At 36.2% G+C, this 21,385-nt stretch overlaps 1 pseudogene; it reads left to right on the top strand.

The window, feature by feature from the left end:
* On the top strand, positions 16,211–20,194 carry LOC110259666 (annotated as a pseudogene).

The raw sequence follows: 21,385 nt of genomic DNA, 5'->3' as shown, positions 1-21,385 counted from the left end.
TCTAAAGAATACATAAAAATAGCTAACAGGTGTATGAAAATAAATGTTCAACATTACTAACATCAGGGGAATGCAAATCAAAACCACAATGAGGTATCGCCTCACACCTGTCAGAATAGTTATTATCAAACAACAAAAGACAAATGTTGGCAAGGATACAGAGAAATCGGAACACTTGTGCATTGTTGGTGTGAACACAAAGGACTGCAGCCTGTGTGGAAAGGAGTGTGGAGGTTCCACAACATATGAAAAACAGAACTAGCATATATAACATATCAATCTCACTTCTCAGTACTTATTTAAAAGAATTGATTCAGTATTTTGAAGAGTATTAGGACTACCTTGTTTTTTGCAGTACAACTTACAATAGCCAAGACGTAGAAACAACCCAAATATCTAGCAACAGATAAATGGATAAATTGTGTTATAGATTCCAGTTCAAGAAGGAAACACAAAAAGATCCCAAACTCACCTCTTCCCATGAAGACACAAACTCTCCTGCTACATAAGGGACAATTATCTTTGAACAAAACCTAAAAAACTCTTTGAGCTACTCCTACACATCTGGCAAATAAGGGGGGAAAACAAAACAAAACGCTGAATCACTGTAAACCCCACTCCCAGCACAATGGCACAGAACCTGGAGGGAACTCAGCCTGGTGCTTATCCTGAGGAGTATGGAATTTGAATTCCACATTAGGCACCACACCTTTACCTGAGAGATGATTCCTCAAAACTTTTAGCTTTAAAAACAAGTAAGGCCCCTGTCCCTAAGACCCCAAAGGTCATAGAGAACTGAGAAAAGAGCTAATAAAGAGCAAACACACTCATACTCATTTGTACCAGTGCCAAGGTAAAGCGCAGATGATTGAGTCACACAGACTTAATGTTATGGAAGCCTCTATGCTTATCTTAAAATGATGAATAGAGATGTAGGCATCTAATTTGACACATATTAACATCCCACTGGGGATGGAGGCTTTAGGGAGCCATTTATGTGATCTCCCCTGCCTTACTCCACCAAATGGGTGCCAACTTGATGCTCTTCCTCTGCTGTGGTCAAGCTCTCTGGTATTTCCTAGAAAGGTGCTCTTGTGCTCTTCTCTAATATATTAATTTTGTGACTGCTGCCCTGGTAATATCTCTAGATTGTTTGGTCAGCAGAGCTTGGGCTAGAGGATCCCACAGGATTGTAAACAATGCAGTAAGAGTTTTTAAACAACTACCTACTCCCAGGGCCTACTAAGAGGCAATACTTCTAGGGGACTTAGGAGCTGCTCTTTGGAGACAGAGGCCAATAGACACAATTTTGCCTTCTCCCTCTGGCTCATTCCAGTGTAGCAGTATATCCCAGAAAGGGGTTTATACCCTAATCTGGGACCTTGAATTTTATGGCTGCTGCTAAGGGACAACACTATATCACCTAGTTCTGTTGGGCTGCAGGGCTTATGCACACAGGTGCCACAGGATTGTAACAAACAAAGAGAAAATAATTAAATGGCTAACCCCTCCAGGGCCGAGCAAGAGGCAAAAATATCCAGAAGCTCATTCTTTCTAGAAAGAGGCACATTAGCTTATCATCATAGATGTAGTATGAGGAGTGGGCTTGTAATTAAACACACATCTAAGGGCTGACTTAAACTTTTACATAGACCTTGGATAGGCAGGTACTTACTACCTTTGGTTCTCCTTCTGTCACTCTCCCGAGCCCTATGATCTCCTAGAGGTGGACTTTTCAATGTGTCTGGTACCTTAGTTTGTAATCAGATGTCCTAGTTTAAGAGGCTTTCACCTCGAGTATTGCTTTGAGTGCATAGTCTGGTCGCCAGGAGGTCTTATGCTCATGGTCACAGTGAATATATATTTGCATACACCAAAACTGTGGCCTGAGGCTCTGGCTTCTAATCAGCTGAATCTAAGATCTTGGCACACCCTCAAATATTAGGAACCAATATAAACAAAAAGGCTGCTTAGAAAAATACAAAAGTTTGAGGGACAACCACGCTCTGGGGCATAAATGAATAATGAATTTCATCTCTTACACAAGGCCACTCCTTAAAGTCTGGGGGAAGTGGTTGTTTTATCTAAGATATAGTAACAAACACAAAGAGTCAAAGAAAATGAAGAAATAAAGGGAAATGTTTCAAATGAAAAAAAAAATTAAACCTTAGAAAAAATCATCATCAGAGAGAGTGATTACCTGATAAAGAGTTCAAAATAATGATTATAAAGGTACTTTTTTGATCTTGGGGGAAAACGGATGAACACAGGGAGAACTGAAGTTGACAGGAAATATAAGAAAGTACCAGAAAGAAGACACAAAGCTGAAGATTATAAAACCAAACAGAAATCTATTACAGGAGTTTAATAGTAGACTAGATGAAGCAGAAACAAAGGATCAGTGAACTCAAAGACAGGACAGTGCATCTCACTCAATTAGAGTGGCACACACACACACACACACACACACACACACACACACACACACACAGTAAAGATAGCGGAAGAGACTTATGGGACAACATTAAAACAGAGAGTATTTACATTACAGGAGTCCCAGAGATATAAGAGATAAACAACAGAAAAATTATTAGAATAAATAATGGCTGAAAATTTCTCTACACCTGGGAAAGAAAACTGATATATAGATCTGGGAAACTCAGAACAAGATGAACCCAGAAAAGACCCACACCAAATATATATAGAAAGACAAGGAAATAACCTTAAAATCAGTGAGAGAAAAAACTTGTAAACAAGGGAAGCCCCAGAAGACTATCAGCATATTTTTCAGCAGAAACCTGACAGGCCAGAAGATAGTGGATGTGTATATATGTGTTTGTTTGTGTGTGTGTGTATGTGTGTATGTGTGTACATACATATAAATGTGTATATATATATATATATATATATATATATATACTGCTGAAATAAAAACAAAAAAGAAACTTCTATCCAAGAGTACTTTACCCAGCAAGATTCAGAACTGAAGGAAACATAAGCTGTTTTCCAGAAAAAAGAAGATTCAAAGGAGTTTATTACCTGGCCTTACAAGAAATGTTAAAATGGTGTTTTTAAACTAAATTGAAAAGGTGCTAATTAGTAACAAGAAAACACATAGAAGTATAAATCTCACTATAAGTGCATAACTGTGGAAGATTATTCACTTATAAAACAGGTATGGTGTTTGAAAGACAAAAGTAATAAAAATAACTGTAACTACAATATTAGTTAAGAGATATATAAGACAAGAGAAATACAAAATAGGACATCAAACATATACAAACATATAGTAAGGGAAGTATAGAGCTTTAGAATGCATTCAAACTTAAGTTATCAACTTAAAATAAACTTCTATAAATATATTGTTATATGTAAACCTCGTGGTAACCAGAAAGCAAAAGCCTAATGTAGATACCGAAAAAGAGAAAGGATTCTAAGTACGCCTCTACAGAAAATTATCAAGCCACAAAGGAAGAGCAAGAAAAAAGAAATAAACAGAGGAACAACAAAACGAGAAGCCAAAAAACAAAATGACCCTGAGTAGATGCTATGGAAAACAGAGTGGAGGTTCCTCAGAAAACTAAATATAACTACCATATGATCTAGCAATCCGACTCCTGGGCATGTATCCAGACAAAACTTTCATTCAAAAAGATACATGCAACCCTATGGTTTTTTGAAGCACTATTCACAACAGCAAAGACATGGAAACAACCTAAATGTCCATCAACAGATAATGCATTAAGAAGATGTGGTAATATATACAATAGAATACTACTCAGACATTAAAAATAATGAAATAATGCCATTTGCAGCAATACAGATGGAACTAGAGATTTTCATACTAAGTGAATTAAGTCAGAAAAAGACAAACACCATATGATATCACTGAGATGTGAAATCTAAAATATGGCACAAATGAACTTATCTGCAAAGCAGAAACTGACTCACAGTCTTGGAAAACAGATTTATGGTTGCCAAGGGGGAGAGGGGAGGGAGTAGTTTGGACTGGGAGTTTGGGGTTAATAGATTCTTCTGAGAGATTGGGTTGCAGAGCAAATAACTAATTGAAATTAAAATAAAAAGAACACAAGCACTGGCTTACTTATGGTAGAGCAACAGAGTAAGATGGAAGACGTGGTGGCAACACATGTGAGGAAAAATACATCAGCCAAAATATTTACCAAATTGCTAAGGACCGAATGTGGACTAAGAGAAGTGTATAGAACAGCTTGATGGAACATGTAAAAAGGGAGTTTTCATCCAACCATAGGCCATGGACCTTACCAGATATTCAGGAGAAAGACTGGTGGCAATACTTAATACCAGGTATTCAGGAGAAAGATTCCCAGGGTGTGCAGACCTGGAAGAGGGAACCAGTTCCCATGGAGGAGATGTGAAACATCACCTGGACCCTTTCTCCTCTGTGGCAAAAGTTTTAAGGCATCTTGTCTTCCCCAGGGCACAAGACATATAGCAACAGGGGAAAGAGAAAAGAGTTCTCTCTCCTTGAGCTGGCTCTCTCTTGAGTTTTCTTGTGATTATGGTGAACATTCATTTGCAGGAGAAGTTTACTCAGTCTTCTTGCTCCATCCTTGGCTCCAGGCCATTCTGATTCACCTGTATATCAGAGGGTACCTCTCTCCGTGTTGCTCCTCTCTCCAGTGGTCTTACTTTTTACTTAATGCTTACCAGCCTAGGAGAAGAGGTCATGAGGGTAGGGAATATAGCCAATCTTAATTTCCTGGGTGTCTTAGGCATCCAGCCTTCCCCTATCAGCGATGCCTCTAACAGTCCAGGCCCAGGATGAAGGCAGTGAGGGAGTAAACTCCCTGAGAGAAAAGTGTTCTAGACAGTGGGAGCAGTCAATACAAGGATATAAGGTAGAGACTCCTCCATTACATTAAATTAATAATGTACATATTATTTTGTGCATGTGGAGTAGTACTTACAAACTCATGAGTATCATCTTTATAGTACTATTCTTAGCATGACATAACTATCACCTTGGTGAATTAGTGATAGTGATAGAAGGTTATTTACTTGCATTTACTATGCTAAGGTTTGAAGGTCAATTTCTACATATTTTACATTATTGGATTCAATCCAAATCAGTAAGACTTATTCTCTAAACTGTCAGATGCATACTAAATTCACATGTATTTTTGGAGGAAAGTATGTATATGCATTGGAGAATGGGGGAATTTCCAGACCCGTATTCTAACAGGAAAACATTTATATTTTCGTTCCAGCTTTATCTCTGTGGATCCTAGGCTATGTAATCTAAAAAGACTCAGATAATCCCCTTCAGCAAAGTTCCTAAACCAAAGAACAAGAACCCCGAAACAGCTCTTGATTATTTCTTACAAATTATAGAAGATTATGCCAAAAATAGGCAAATGTTATATGATTATAACTTGTAAACCATTTTTCTCTAGAAAATATGAGACACTTGCCTCCTCAAAAAAAGTGGACATAATATATCTTAACAAAACATGAGTGTGTATATAGACTTTTCTTCCAATTTTTAAAGTAGAAAATAAAATGCAGTAGAGCTATAATGGCTTATTTCCCTGAAAATTTTATCTCTGTACTCTTGGAATTTTTTTCAACCTCTTCTAGTATTTGTTCTACTCAAGATTCATGCTAGATCATATTAAATGGGAGAGCTATACTGTACTTTTTTGATATCAAATTTTCTTTGTTTTCTTTCTACAGTGTTCAAGTAAGGAAAAGTGTAGAATCTGTCAGATTTCCATGGATGATCTGGGCAAAGTCCAAGTTACAAGGAACTAAATAGTCGTAAGTTCTCCTAATTTATTTCTAAAAGCAATTGTCCTTATCCACACATTGCATATGAATGATATAAGGAAGATATTTTTGTTCAAAGAGTAAGAAAAAAATTGTTATTGACTTAAAGATTGTGCACATACAATGAGAAAATCATTTAACTGGATGTAAACTTTGGTAAAAATTTGGGGCAAGTTTTAAGTTAGTGAAGGTTGTCTTTGGCTGTGATGCTTCAAGATTAATGTATTAATGTTGAAGGCACTTATACTATATGAATATTTAAAATCTTACATAATGATCAAAAGCCTAGTATATCATTTTACGTTTGCTTGAAGGAGGCTGCACTTACAGAGGTGCTGTAAAAAGATGTCACAATGTGAGGCAGTGGCTTCCCTCAGGGGGCAGCAATGTCATGAACTAATCTCTCCTGGGCAAAAACTAAGTATTGGTTCAACTCGTCCTCATTAATTCTTTTCATGTTCTGACCCTTAAGTGACAGTTAAGCCTACCTAGCCTGATTTTCAGTTTTATCTCTTTGTTCCTCACTTTCCACATATGGGATTATTAACTTTGAGACATTCTTACCTATTTAAATGACATTTTTAATTATTTGATGTCATAATCTGAAGAAACCAAGGAAGAGCCTAATGTAAATCAAAAGAGGATGTGAATAAATTAATTCTGTTCAAGTGAAATAAGGGTGTGTATGTGTGTGTGTATTACATACGTACATAAATACATACATATATGTATATGTGTTTGCATGTGTGCCTGCATGTACATCACAGCATACTGTACTGCATAAACTATGCACAAAATATATATAGTACACAGCATCACTTAAAATGTGGAATACAGATATACCACCTAGATGCTTTATAGTATATTGTATAAACCATTAATCTGTTTATATATTAGGCAATTCTGTATACCCATTTATATAAGATGTTCTATCAAACCAATTTTGCAAACTATCCTGTGCCAAATACCTTTCTGAATATGTGGTATTTTCTATATGTAGTGCTCTTGGCAATAACTTTTATTGTTTTTTCAAATGGTTTATTCAAAACCAATTTGCTATGCTAACACGTATTAACTGATATAGTAGTTCTTCCTTATCCATGGTTTCATATCAGTTACCTGTCAACTGTGCTTCAAAAATATTAAATGGTAAATTCAAACAATTAGTAATTCACAAGTTTAAATTGCATACTCTTCTGAACAGCATGATGAAATCTTGCAGTATCCTGCTCTATTCCACATGGACATGAAGAATATCTGTCTAGCCTATTCATGCTATATATGCAACCTGCCTATTAGCAGAGGAAACAACAAAGCACATTTATGGTTTGGCACTATCTGCAGTTTCAGGCATCCATGGGGTGTCTTAGAACATATCCCCTATGCATAGGGGGTAGGGGGTACTGTACATGAGATAATAGATGATTTAACAGAAATAATTATTGACTTCCAGAAAAATGACAATCATCCCATTATGGCAAGGAGACAATATATAACCTTATATTACATCTAAAATATCAGAATCACAATTAATGTATAAAGAGAAGAAATATGCCATGTAATTTTAGAGAGAAATGTATCCAGATTTTGAGTAGAAAATCATCAATCTCCTTTAAAAGCAAAATGCAAAACTTGTGGATTTATTTAAAGTTTTAAAAGCCTACATTTAAGTCCTACAATTTACCAATCACTGTGTTAGTTTCCAGATACGTAATGATTAATATTTTGTTTTTGCCTTCAAAGAACACTATTTCTGGTGGGAAAAATAACTGATATTAAAATATAATTACAGGGAGGACCCTTGGTGGCGCAGTGGTTAACAACTCCGACTAGGAACCATGAGGTTGTGGGTTCATCCATGGCCTCACTCAGTGGGTTAAGGATCTAGTGTTGCTGTGAGCTGTGGTGTAGGTTGCAGACATGGCTCAGATCCCGTGTTGCTGTGGCTCTGGCATAGGATGGCAGTTACAGCTCCAATTAGACCCCTAGCCTGGGAACATATGCCATGGGTGCAGCCCTAGAAAAGACTATATATATATAATTACAATTCAATTTCAATATCAATACAAAATAAGGGTCAAAGAGAAAGAGTCTACTGATGAGGAGGAAGTCAACGAAAAACTTACAGAATAGATGAACTTGGACTGAGAGCATCAAAGAGGATTTGGAAGTCACTAGTCAGAAAAAAGCAGAAAAGGTAACTCCAAATAAACACATGGAGGTTTGAAAAGAGCAAGACTTGAATAGTCAAAAAACTGAAGTTCACGAGACTGAAGCAGAGAAAGAGATAGAGGAACTTAACACTTCTCCTAGCGATAAATCACTGTAGTGATATTGAGCATTTTTTTCTTTTTTTGGGCTACGCCCACAGCATGTGGCAGTTTCTGGGCCAGGGATGGAACTCCACACCACAGTGGTGACCCAAGCCACTGCAGTGACAATGCTGGAACCTTAACTACAGGAGAACTCCAGGGCATCCTTATTAATAATTCTAAAGTGTATATACACATTTTTGTTTTATATCATTTGATGTGGCTTTCAGTTAGAGTCTCTATATCATAAATCGCTCCTTATTCTTAAATTGCTAACCTTTTTTTAAAATCTAGAAATGTTATCAGATTTTTCTCAAGCATCTATCAAGATGATCACCTGAATTTCTTCTTCTTACTCTTCAGTTGTGAACTGTATTAACAGATATCTAAAGATTGATGTGATAATTCTTATTATAGTCCTGAGATAAAGTATATTAATTCATAATTTATTACTTCAAATGTGTACAGTTATATGTGCAAGTATTTAACACTTTCAATGTTCACAAAGTGAAATTTAGTCAAACTTTTATTTTTTTGTCTATCTAATTCTGTCTGATCATGGAAAAAGAGAAAGAAGCCAATTTAGAAGCAGATCCTCCACCCCAAGCTGTCCCAGCAGGTACCATGTGGATCAGGAAACAAGCTTCCAGACAAGTCCATTCCAAATCCTTGATTCACAACATCATAGAAAAAGAAAATGGTTGTTTAAAGCCATTAGGTCTAGGGGTAGTTTTGTTATATAACAGAGAGCCGAATGCCAACTTACCTCTGTAAAGCTTTATGTTCTTGACAAATAAATCAGGGATTTACATCAAGTTTTTATGCTCCCCTTAGCACCAATCCACAGTGCTGCAATGCTGTCATCACATGCAATTATCTAGCTCTATCATTGTATGAGAGAAATTATTTTTTACGAGCTTTTAACTTTTTTTCTGGTATATTCTGTTTCCAATTCTACTCTAAGATAATATTAACGAAATATAAGCTCTGGTATATTCTGTTTCCAATTCTACTCTAAGATAATATTAACGAAATATAAGCTCCTCATTTTCAATTATATTTTCAAATTAATATGTAGAAAATAATGTTAAAATGGGGAAGTATGAAGTACTTACATCTTATTTGCTCAGTTTCTTAATGTTCATTCCCAAATAAGGAATTTCTTTTGTTTATGCTGCTGGTCCATAAAACTTTGTCTTAGTTTTTTTTTGAGTGATGGAAGGGAAATATATCATCCTAAGGAAGACAAAGAAGTGAATAACTTTACATGAGGGAATACAGATTACTATCCATTTATCATCTCTCTTCCTATCTATAGATTTGTAACATTTATCATGAAAGTTCATGTATACTACAAAAACAACTAAAAAGAGTTCGCATAGGATATTCAAGAACTCTCACCTCTCAGAATGACAGCTTAGGCAAACCAAGTGAGTGAAACATATTTATTAGTTCAACTGGTGGCTGAAAACAAGGAAATTACTGACCATATAGTGTATGAGAGCAAATTATTGCCTTACGACCAACTGCAGAAAAAACATAAAAGTATTTAGAAGCTAGGCATAGGTTCTAATTTGATGTATTTCTGTACTTGAATGTTAATAAAGCTCCCATTTGTCTATTCTTCATTTCATTTTTCCAGTTCATTGAGATGTAATTAACAAATAACACTGTTTTATTCCCAGGTATACAACACAATTACTTGATATACATGTAACTTGTGAGGAGATTACCACAATAAGCCTAGTTAACATCCATCACTTTACATAGTTACATGATTTACCAGTATCTGGTCTAGCACAAAGATGAAAGGATCCTGTTATTCTGACACTACAGAACATCTTATTAACACTAAGTACTTACCTGTGACCTTATCTGTAAAAGAAAACTCATAACATGTTGATCCCAAGATGAAATATTTATTGGCCATTTTTTGTTTCCTATGCAGCTAGAGATATGGATAAATAGAAAAAAAGGGATCTGTCTGAGTGGGAAGTGCTTGTACCCAAGCTTTTGCTTACCTGAAGACGAAGGAAGAGAGAAGAAATAAGGGTAGAAGAAAGAGGATGGTGATGAAGAAAAGGAAGAGACTAAGAGAAAGGTCTCCTTCCTCTTTGTTCCTGCTTGAACACCATTTTAACATTAACTAGCAAGAGGTTGTGTCCTTGAAGGCATATGTGAAAAGTGTAACCAAATCTATAGCAATCTATTTTCAGATTTCTCAGTTCTGTGGGAAAAATCAATAACTAATTGTTTAAGTCACTGTTAGGTCATCTTTGTTACTTGCAGACAAAAATATTTCAAACTAATAATAGTTTGCAAAAGTTCACATATTATTTCAACTGTTAAATTATTTTATTAATTTCTAGCTTTTAAGATTTATTCCTATTCAGTTTTATTATTGGTAGTACTTTAACTTTTCAATATTTACATAGAAGTAATTTATTTTCACTAATTCTTTTTCTTACAAATGATTCAACACTATATTTGCTTTTTTGGTCAAAGCCAGCTTTGCCCATACTCCCCAGATTTTGAATTGCAATAATGCTACTGGCTTATTCCTTAACAGATTACAACCTTACTTATAGTTTTCTCTTTACCCTAATCATCACTTAGATCAATATGTATTTTTAATTCTTATTCACTTAACTTTCCATGTCAGCCAAATTAGCAATTTTGGTTATAGATTATAATGTCTACGCATTACTTTTAAGATTATAGTTACTCTGGCTATAAATTTCCACTTGCCTATGCTGTATTCAGAGTTGAGCCCAATCCCTCTCTCTTCCTTATTGCAAAATCTCATTGCAGGGACCCTATACCTATCATCATGGTCCTGAATAAAGTTTGCCATATCATCTTTAGCAAGTTATAGTAATAAATTTTTTTCTTTAACAGTACTTTGTACCAAGACAGGTGAGTCTTTTTTTTTTTTTTTTTCTCCCAACACCCAGAGCATTAAAAAGTTCCAGAGCCAGGGATCACACCTGAGCCACAGCAGTGACAAGGCCAAATCCTTAACTGTGAGGCCACCAAGAACCAGAGACAGGTGAATCTTTATGTAAAACTTAACAAAATTCAGTCTTTTCCTCTTGTTTTTGAGCTAGTAATCACCTTTATCATCAAACCCATTGCAACTATACTCAAGGAATATTTTGAAAGTAGATGATTGTGACCTTTCAAAATGTTTAATCCTATAATTTAAGTATTTTTCATTCTTCCTGTAGTGATCCAGATCAGAAGAATTGAAAGTAATAAAAAACAATAGATAGATATTGATAAATTTATAAGCAGTTTTCCTCTACTAAAGTTAATATTTAAATGGGTAGATGAGTATTATTGTTAAAGAAAAACTGACTCTATGCTTAGTAAAGGCAGTCAGGGAAACTTTATTCAAGGTTCTACTGCAATGGGGATTTGCAGTAGGGGAGAGAGAATAGTTTCAACTCCAAATATATAAAAGAGAAGTTGTGATTTATAGCAGAGGAACAGAGTGGGGTCCACTGATAGAAAGTAAGAAGAAAAAAAGATTATGAATAAGAAAGTATTCTGGCTAAATAGAATTAACATGACTCCTGCTGAGGGCAGGCAGTGTTATTTGATAATATCTGGGGGGATGGTGGGGGAGGAGGATTTGATCAGAAATCCAGGGTGATCAGCTATCAAGGGTGAGGATTCTTGCTAAAATGACTTAGCTGGATTCTTGCTCTAACTGCTCATGCAGGCCCAACAAGTACAGGTGCTGAAATCATTCCTAGAGGGCTTACAAAGCCTGAATAGAGTTTGACCAAGGAGAGACTTTGTCAATATGTGTGCAGCATATGTTCTATCTATTGTAAAGAAAATACGTATTTTCATTTGAACTAAGTTACTTTCCAGAAGTGTAATCATCATCATATGAAGGTTTTTGAGAAACTTTCTGGAATGCAAGTTAATTTAGAACAGGATTTCTTTTTGGAGGGTGGTTAGGCAGAACATTGGCTCTTTAAGTCATCACAAATCTTCACTTTATCACTTGGGGCTGCTTAGCGACAAGCTGAATCTCATGTCCTGCTCTAGACTTACTAAAGTTAAATGCATATTTTAAAAAGATCCCCAGGAGATTCCTACACACATCTAGGTTTGAGAAGAAACTCTCCAAGATACCAATGAAGAAAATTGAGAAAAAAAATTTATCTGGTCAAGTTTATCTATGACCTTCGTACTTGAAAGTCTGTGTTCTACATGTAAAAGCTGTGCCCTAAATCTTTGAAAAGTCATTAAGAACTATGTATATGTAGCATTTCCAAGTACAGTATATTCAATTACAGAGATAATGAGATATTTATGGTAGGTCCAGGCTTTAAGCACATTTAATGAATCAAATCTTCCTGTTCTTTACTCCACTGAGTAGATAAATCACAGTACAAAAAGAACAGTCTCCACATTGACATTACATATATATTAACTGAATATAATATTTGAGAGGGAAATTTCATATTTTGCAGAATAGTTTTATTTTCTGATTATGTAAATTACTGTATTCATTTAGCCTATTTGTTTCCAGGTTAACTAAATATTTTATATATTGTGACTGTGGCGTATGCATAATAATTTTTGCTTGAATATATCTACTTTGAAAAAAATATATTTTCACAGTGAACCCAGCCTCTCTGAGGAGAGAAAATTAAAAGATTCAGGAGCATATGGAAACCATATCTGTCGAGTTATAGAGGTGTCATTGCCATCATTGGTCATTGAGAGTATTTATATATTTCTCATTGAGGGCATGAGATCATTACTAAGTACAATACACCCTCCCTTATACGAGAAAAAAAAAAAGAAAAGGTTAAGACCCACAGGTGTATACAGTTTAACTTCTTATAAATAGATATTACATACTCTGTATTAACTTAGCCAAAATAAGGAGGCACGCAAACAAACAAAAATAATTCAGAACCAAAACACACGAGGAAGAAAGGGTGGACCCCCCCTCCAGGAATTTGAAAGCTATCAGGATTCTTTTTCTGCCTCTCAACCTTGCTCACATCCACATGCTTTTTTTTTTTTTTTCTTTTTGTGTGTTTTCCCTTACTGGAGAGATGCTTTTTCCTCACATTGGCATAGAGTAGCTTCATTGGAAACAATGCATTTGCATTTTTTTTAAATAAAGTCATTTTTTATTTTTATTTTATTTTTTTGTCTTTTTTTTTTTGCTATTTCTTTGGGCCACTCCCGCGGCATATGGAGGTTCCCAGGCTAGGGGTCAAATCGGAGCTGTAGCCACTGGCCTACGCCAGAGCCACAGCAACATGGGATCCCAGCCACGTCTGCAACCTACACCACAGCTCACGGCAATGCTGGATCATTAACCCACTGAGCAAGGGCAGGGACCGAACCCGCAACCTCATGGTTCCTAGTCAGATTCGTTAACCACTGCGCCACAACGGGAACTCCTGCATTTGCATTTTTAGAGGGAAATGAAATCCACATACTCACCCTAGTGCCAGCTGGAAACAACAGAGGAATGACCTAGAAAGGCTTAATTCCACCCTAAGTCAGGGTAATAACACATCACAATTGCTGGATTTATGTATCAAGGGCAATGCAGCTCATGAAGTTTTGTGATCCCGGTCAGAAAGACAGAGCTACAGTGAAAAAGCTACCTTTATGGAAAAGGCACAGGATCACTGTTACAGGCTGAGCTGCCCCCCCTCAATGGCCTCCAAATTCATGTATTGAAACTTAACCCTGAGTACCTCAGAATATAACTATAAGTAAGTTAAAATGAAGTCATTAGGGTGAGGTTTAATCCACTGTGACTGGTGTCCCTGTAAAAAGAAGGAATTAGGACATAGATATGTACAAGTACAGAGAAAACTACATGGAATGACAGGGAGAAATCAGCCAGGAGAGAGACCTCGGAAAGAACCAATCTCCCAACCCTGATTATGGACATCTAGCCTGCAGAACTGTGATAAAATAAATTTCTGTTATTTAAGTCACCCAGTCTGTGGCTCTTAGTTATGGCAGCCCTAGGAAATTAATGTAGTCATTCAAAGAAGGTAATCTGTTTCTACTATAATGAACTCACCTACTTTTATGGTAACAGTCAATGGTTAACCTAATAGATACCCATCATGAGATTATACAACTAATATACATCTGGTTGAAGGCAATTATAAACATTTCATTTATCTTACTCTTTTTTTTTTTTTTTTTGTCTTTTTGCCTTTTCTAGACCACGGCATATGGAGGTTCCCAGGCTAAGGGTCTAATTGGAGCTGTAGCTACCGGCCTACGCCAGAGCCACAGCAATGTGGGATACAAGCCGCATCTGCAACCTACACCACAGCTCACGGCAACTCTGGATCCTTAACCCACTGAGCAAAGCCAGGGATCGAACCTGCGACCTCATGGTTCCTAGTTGGATTTGTTCACCACTGGGCCACAACGGCAACTTCTATCTTATTCTTGCACAAAGCAATCATAGTATGGAATTTGCTAAAGGTTGCATGATCCATTTATCTTTCTCCACTGTTTACACAATTATATCGTATGTATTTCTACAGTATTTCTTACCTATAAAATGCTTGATATATTTAATAAAATTTACACTTAATTTAGCGCTAAAAATAACTTGCTCTAATCATCATGCCTCAGAATAAGTTGAGTGACTTCGTCTGGACCTAAGGAATTTTTCAGAAAGCTTCTCTTCACGTTATCATTTTATTCTTTACTCATGAAATCAACATGTCATCATATTTAGAGTTTCTCTTCCTTCTAATGAAACACAAAAGGAAATGTATATCCATGTATGAATTCTATGAATGGAGAACTAATTTAGAGTATATTTTAAAGATAAGAAACATCTTTGTTTAGCCAAGGCCAAAGTGCCAAAATTTTCTGATTAACAGAAAATCTTCAAATCACATTTGATTAAAAGAAAATACATACTAGAGTTATTTTTTTGCTTGGGTCTTAAGGAAGAGATATCACTCAAAAATTTATTTTACAGGCATATAAATGTAAACCATTTTCTTTTGCTGTTATAATTAATTTGGGTTATCATTTGAAATGCTCCAAGAAAAAAGTTCATAACTTTTTTTTCTGAGCAAGATAAAAGTGAGTTGCAAACAATTATCTTTGAGGGGAGAAACTGTCAAACTCTACATGTAAATAGGGAAAATAGGGTTTTTCCTAATTGTCATTATAATACCTATACTGAAATAGTGAAGAAGAAAATGATCAATTTCAAATGCATCTAGGGAAACAAATGTTTCTTTTGAAACATACTTAAGAATTTCACAGTAGAGAGGGATGTGCGATCAAGATGGCTGAGGAGTAAGACATGGTGCTCACCTTCTCCCATAGGAAAACAAAAACAAAAACAAAAACAAAACCTACATGTAGAAGAATGATTATACTGAATGCTGGCAAGATACCTTAACCTCCAAAAAGGGCAAGAAACCCTGCACATGACTGGGTAGAACACAAGGGGACAAAAAAAAAGAAAGAGAAAAGCGGGGGGGGGGGGAGAATCAGGACAGGAACAGCTGTGAGAGAGCTGTGAAAAAGGAAAGGAATCTGAACCATGGGAGGCCACTTAATGGATGGGAAAATCAGCCAGGATGGAGAAGGAACCTCGAAGCCCCAGACAAAAGCACAGCAGCCAGACTGAGGAGGGCAAAGCAGAGAGATACCCTCACTGACTACCAGTATCACCACATGGGACACCATAGACTGAGACACTCAGGCAGGGGCTGGGTGCTTAGTCTCAGGCCAAGGATTCCGAGGTCAGTTCCTGAGAGAAAACTAAGGTTGGCTGTGTGGAGACAACCTGAGGGGCTAGGGAATGAAGCACCACAGCTGAGGGAGCATGGGAGGAAGCCTGGACCTATAGGAAAAGCAAGGAGTCATTGTTTGGAGGGGCTAGGGAATGAAGCACCACAGCTGAGGGAGCATGGGAGGAAGCCTGGACCTATAGGAAAAGCAAGGAGTCATTGTTTGGAGGGGCTAGAGAAGAGGAGAAAATCTGCCACAGGAATATCTTTCTCTGCAGAATTGTGTGGGCTCTTGAGTAGCAGAGGACCTCTTGCATGGGCTATATGGGCCAGGAGAAAACCACTACGGCCCTCTCCCACTCCAGAAGTGGGCATGGCCCACCACCACTAGAGGTCTGTGAACAGGCATTATCAGTGGCCCCAATCACCTCAGGGATCACTGCAGAGGAGAGCACTGCCACCAAAAGCTACCTGTTGCCCTCACTCCTTTGGGAATGCACATGCTCTGCCATTGCCACTCCCAAAGGGTCTGAGTGGTGCCCACACCTCTCTGAGGATCACTGCCACTTCACAGGGCACTGAAAACAGGAGCAGCCTGAGCCACCTCCCTGAGGGTATTCGCCACTGTCAAGGGCCCAGCAGCCAGGCATTTGCCAAAGGACCTGCCCACTGCCTCAATCTCCTAGAGTTTGTACACTGGCACACTTCCTATCAAGGGGATGAGACCCTTCAAATACTAAGGAAAGAGACAGCAAGCATCCAAACCAAAAGCAGTCCTAACATCAAAGAAAATAGTAAGCTCTCACAAGCTACCAGGGGCACTTTCACATATCAGTAGTCCTCCAAGACTATGGTAGATAGCTGTTTACCCTAAACTCAGTGAATAAGAAATATATAACAAAATGAAGAACCTCAGGAACCAATCCTGGTTAAAAGAACAGGAGAATTCCCCTGAAGGCGCAAACATTGAAACATAACTCTGCATTCTAAGAGACCTCGAGTTCAAAAATGAGATAGTGAAAATACTGAAGGAACTAGGAGCAGATATGAACAGTAATGCTTTAGAACCACTTTATAAAGGAACTAGAAAATATGAAGAGGAGAAAAGAAAAATTAGAAAATTCATTTGCAGAGATGTAAGCTGACATAAGGCATTGAAGACCAGAATGAATAATGCAGAGGAATGAATAAGTGACTTGAAAAACAGAGTGATAAAAATAACCTATCAGGACAGCAGACAGAAAACCAAATCAAAAAACATGAAAGCAATATAAGACATCTATTGGATAATATAAAGAGGGCCAATCTAAGCATAACAGGGATTCCAGAAGGAGAAGAAAAAGAAAAGGGGATTGAAAATACATTTCAAAAATATGGCTGAAAACTTTCCAAATATAAAGGAACAGATATCAAGATGCAGGAAGGGCAGAGAGTCCCAAATAAGTGGAACCCAAACATATCTACACCAATAAATATCACAATAAAAATGGCAAAAATTAAAGATAAGGAGAGGTTTCTAAAGCCAGCAAGAAAAAACAAAGAGTATATTAGAAAGGAACCCCCATAAGACTATCAGCTGATTTCTCTACAGATACACTACAGGCCAGAAGAGAGTGGCAAGATATATTCATAAAAGTTCTAAAAGGAAAAATTTGAAGTCGAGAATACTTTACCCAGCAAGATTATCATTTAAAATATAAAGAAAAATAAAGAATTTCTCCAACAAACAAAATCTAAAATATAGAAAGACTAAACCCATTTAAAAAAAATACTGAAAGTTGTCCTCTAGATAGGAAAGGAATAAGAAGATATATGATGGAAGAAATCACAAGTGGAAAGTAATAAATAAGAAGTATACAGAACTAAAAGAAAAAAAAATATTTGTAGAAGTGATGATAAACATGAAGAACAGCAAAAGGATAAACATGAAGATGTAAAAAAGGACATCAAAATCATAGAATGTGGAGAAGGAAAGTAAGAAAATCTAGACTTTTTTTTAAAGAATGTGTTTGAGTATATAACTATTAGGCTAAAGCATGCAGACAGGAAGGGGTTAACATACTTGAAAAACAGGGCAACCACAAATTAAAACTTAATAATACATTCAACAAAAACTAAAAATTAGAGGACACAAGCATAAAATAAATCATCAAACAAAAAGAAAAGAAAAGAAAAAGAAAACAAAGGAGAAACATGGAATCAACTGGAAAACAAGGTTTAAACTGACAACAAAGACATATTTATCAAGAATTACTTTAAATGTCAATGGATTGAATGCTCTAATAAAAAGACATACAGTGGCAGACTGGATTAAAAAAATAAGAGCCAACAATATCCTGCTTATAAGAGATTCACCTTAGGGCAAAAGACATATACAAACTGAAAAAGTGAGGGGATGGTAAAAGATATCTTATGTGAATGGAAGAGACAGGAAAGCGAGAGTCGAATACTCATATAAGATAAAATAGACTTTAAAACAAAGGCCATAAAGAAAGACCCAGAAGGAAACTTATGGTAAAAGGATAAATTCAAGAAGAGAATATTACATTTGTCAATACATATGCCCCTAATATAGGAGTGCTCAAATACATACAACAAATACTAGCAGACAGAAAAGGAAAAATTAATGGGAATGCAATAATAGTAGGAGATTTTTATACCCACTCACATCAATGGACAGATACTCTAGACAGAAAAATCAATAAGAAAATATCCTAAACGATACAATAGAACAGTGAGACTTAACTGATATTTTAAGGACATTACTTCCAAAAAAATAAGAAATACATTTGCAAATGAACATGGAATATTCTCTTGAACTGACCAAGTACTGGGGCATGAAAACCTCAACAAATTTAAGAGTAAAAATTATTCCAAATATCTTCTTTGACCACAACGGCATGACACTTGAAATTTACCAAAAGAAAATAAATGAGAAGAAAAACTTATTACATGGAGACTAAACAACATGCTACTAAAAACAAAAACAAAAACAATGGGTCAGTGAGGAAGTCAAAAGGGAAATGAAAAAAATACCTCTAGACAAATGACAATGAAAACACAACCATTCAAAATATATGGCATGCTGCAAAAGCATTCTTAGAGGGAAGATAATAGCAATAAAGGAAAAAAAATCTGAAATCAACAGCTCATAAATGAAAAAAAAAATCTCAAATCAACAGCTTAAAAGCATTCTTAGAGGGAAGTTCATAGCAATAAAGGAAAAAAAAATCTCAAATCAACAGCTCATAAAGGAAAAAAAAAAATCTCAAATCAACAGCTTAACCCGCCACCTAAAAGAATTAGAAAAAGGAGAACAAACGAAACCTAAAGTCAGCAGAAGGAAGGGAATCATAAAGATCAGAGAGGAAATCGGATGTTTGCCTGACTCTGATCTGTGCTTATGCTCAAGGTAGGGGTGGGACCCAGTGGCCCATTGGGAGTAGGTTTTGGGCAAGCAACATAGCACAAGCTGTGCTGGTGCTGGTGGTTCTGCCCTGGCCCACAGCCTAGGGACTCCTCTGGAATTGTTGGGAGAAACTACAAGAGAAACTTCAGCACATTCTACTAGGCTTTCCCATTCATCCTTGGGGACCAGCATTGGCAGTCCAAGGCCCAGCTATATGAACAGAACCAGCAAATGATACCAATGGAAATAAAGAGATTTCTGGCCTTTTGGATAGTGTCTTTTGGATGGCAGCTCCCAAAAACAGACATAGAATTGAAGTTAACTGGTATAGAAGAAGAAACCCACAGAAGCTTATTAAAGTTAAGAACAACATAGACGTTTGTCCTGAATGTGGACACCTGAAACAGAAACACATCCTCTGTGGCTATTGCTACAAGAAGGTGCGTAAGGAGACAGCAGAAATAAGATGACAGGTAGGGAAGCAATAAGGGGGCCTGTTCAAGGCTCCTGTCATGGAGACCATGGTGCTGCACTCAGGGCAGACACCCTCAGAGCAGGATCAGGGCAAAAGGATCATTGAGCGAGAGCAGAAGAGGCTGTCCTGGTTTACCCAGAACTGACACCAGACATGTTTCCAGAGGATAACTTCACATAATACATTTCTCCTGGGGAAAAAAAAAAAAAGGATGATTGATTCCTTGCTTCTTTTTTGGTTATGTGGTTATCTTGGCTATCCTTCATTTTTATGCTTGTTTTTAAATCATCAATATAGTTTAAAATATTCTTTATAAGCAGGTAGTTTTTTTTGTGGGTAATTTGAAGGTTATACCAGGAGTAAAGTTTGAAAATGTTTATGCAGAGAAAAAAAAAGAGAGGAAATTAATAAAACAGAGATTCAAAAAAACAATAGGAAAAAAATCAATAAAACCAAGAGTTGGATCTTTGAAAAGGTAAACAAAATTAACAAACCACTGGCCAGACTTACCGAGAAAAAGAATCCAAATAAACAAAATAATAAATGGAAAAAAGCAGAAATCTCAACAGATACTGCAGAATTAAAAAAAAATAAGAGACTATTAGGAACAATTATGTGCCAACAAATTTGACAACCTAGAAGAAATGGAAAACTTTCTAAAGACATACAACCTGTCAAAACTGAATCAAGAAGAAATACATCATTCAAACAGACCAATTGCTAGAAATGAAATTGAATATGAATAAAAACACTCGCTACAAACAAAAAGTTCAGGACCAGACTACAGGTGAATTATACCAAACATACAAAAAATAAATTATACCCATTCTTAAAACATTCCAAAAGGTTTAAGAAGTAGTAATGCTCCCAAAGATATTCCATGAAGCCACCATCACCCTAATACCAAAACCAAAGATACCACCAAAAAAGAAAATATAGGCCAATATCTTTGATGAATATAGATGCAAAAATTCTCTACAAAATTTTAGACAACCAAATACAAAAACACATAAAAAAGATCATACACCATGACTAAGTGGGATTCACCTCAAGATCACAAGGATGGTTCAACATATGCAAATCAATCAATGTCATACACCACATTAACAACAGAAAAGTCAAAAAACACATGATCATCTCAATAGATGCAGAAAAAGCATTTGACAAAATCCAACATCCATTCCTGATAAAAACTCTTACCAAAGTAGGTATGGGAGAACATATCTTAACATAAGAAAAGCCATTTATGACAAACCCATAGCAAGTATATTACTCAATGGAGAAATGCTGAAAGCCTTCCTGATAAAATATGGAACAAGACAAGGATGCCCACTCTCACCATATTTATTTAACTTAGTATTGGAAGACCTAGTCACAGTAATCAGACAAACAAAAAAAATAAAATAAAATGTATCCAAATTGGAAGAAAACAGGTAAATTTATCAGTATATACAGATGACATGATACTATATAGAAAACCCTAAGGACTCCATGAAAAATCTACTCAAACTGATCAATGAATTTAGCAAAATAGCAGGATACTATACTAACATTCATAAATTGGTTACATCTCTGGATACTTATAATGAAATATTAGAAAAGGAATATACAAATA

The sequence above is a fragment of the Sus scrofa genome, chromosome 2 (assembly GCF_000003025.6).
Source record: "Sus scrofa isolate TJ Tabasco breed Duroc chromosome 2, Sscrofa11.1, whole genome shotgun sequence".
Lineage (NCBI taxonomy): Eukaryota > Metazoa > Chordata > Mammalia > Artiodactyla > Suidae > Sus > Sus scrofa.
This window is presented reverse-complemented; position numbering and strand designations above follow the sequence as displayed.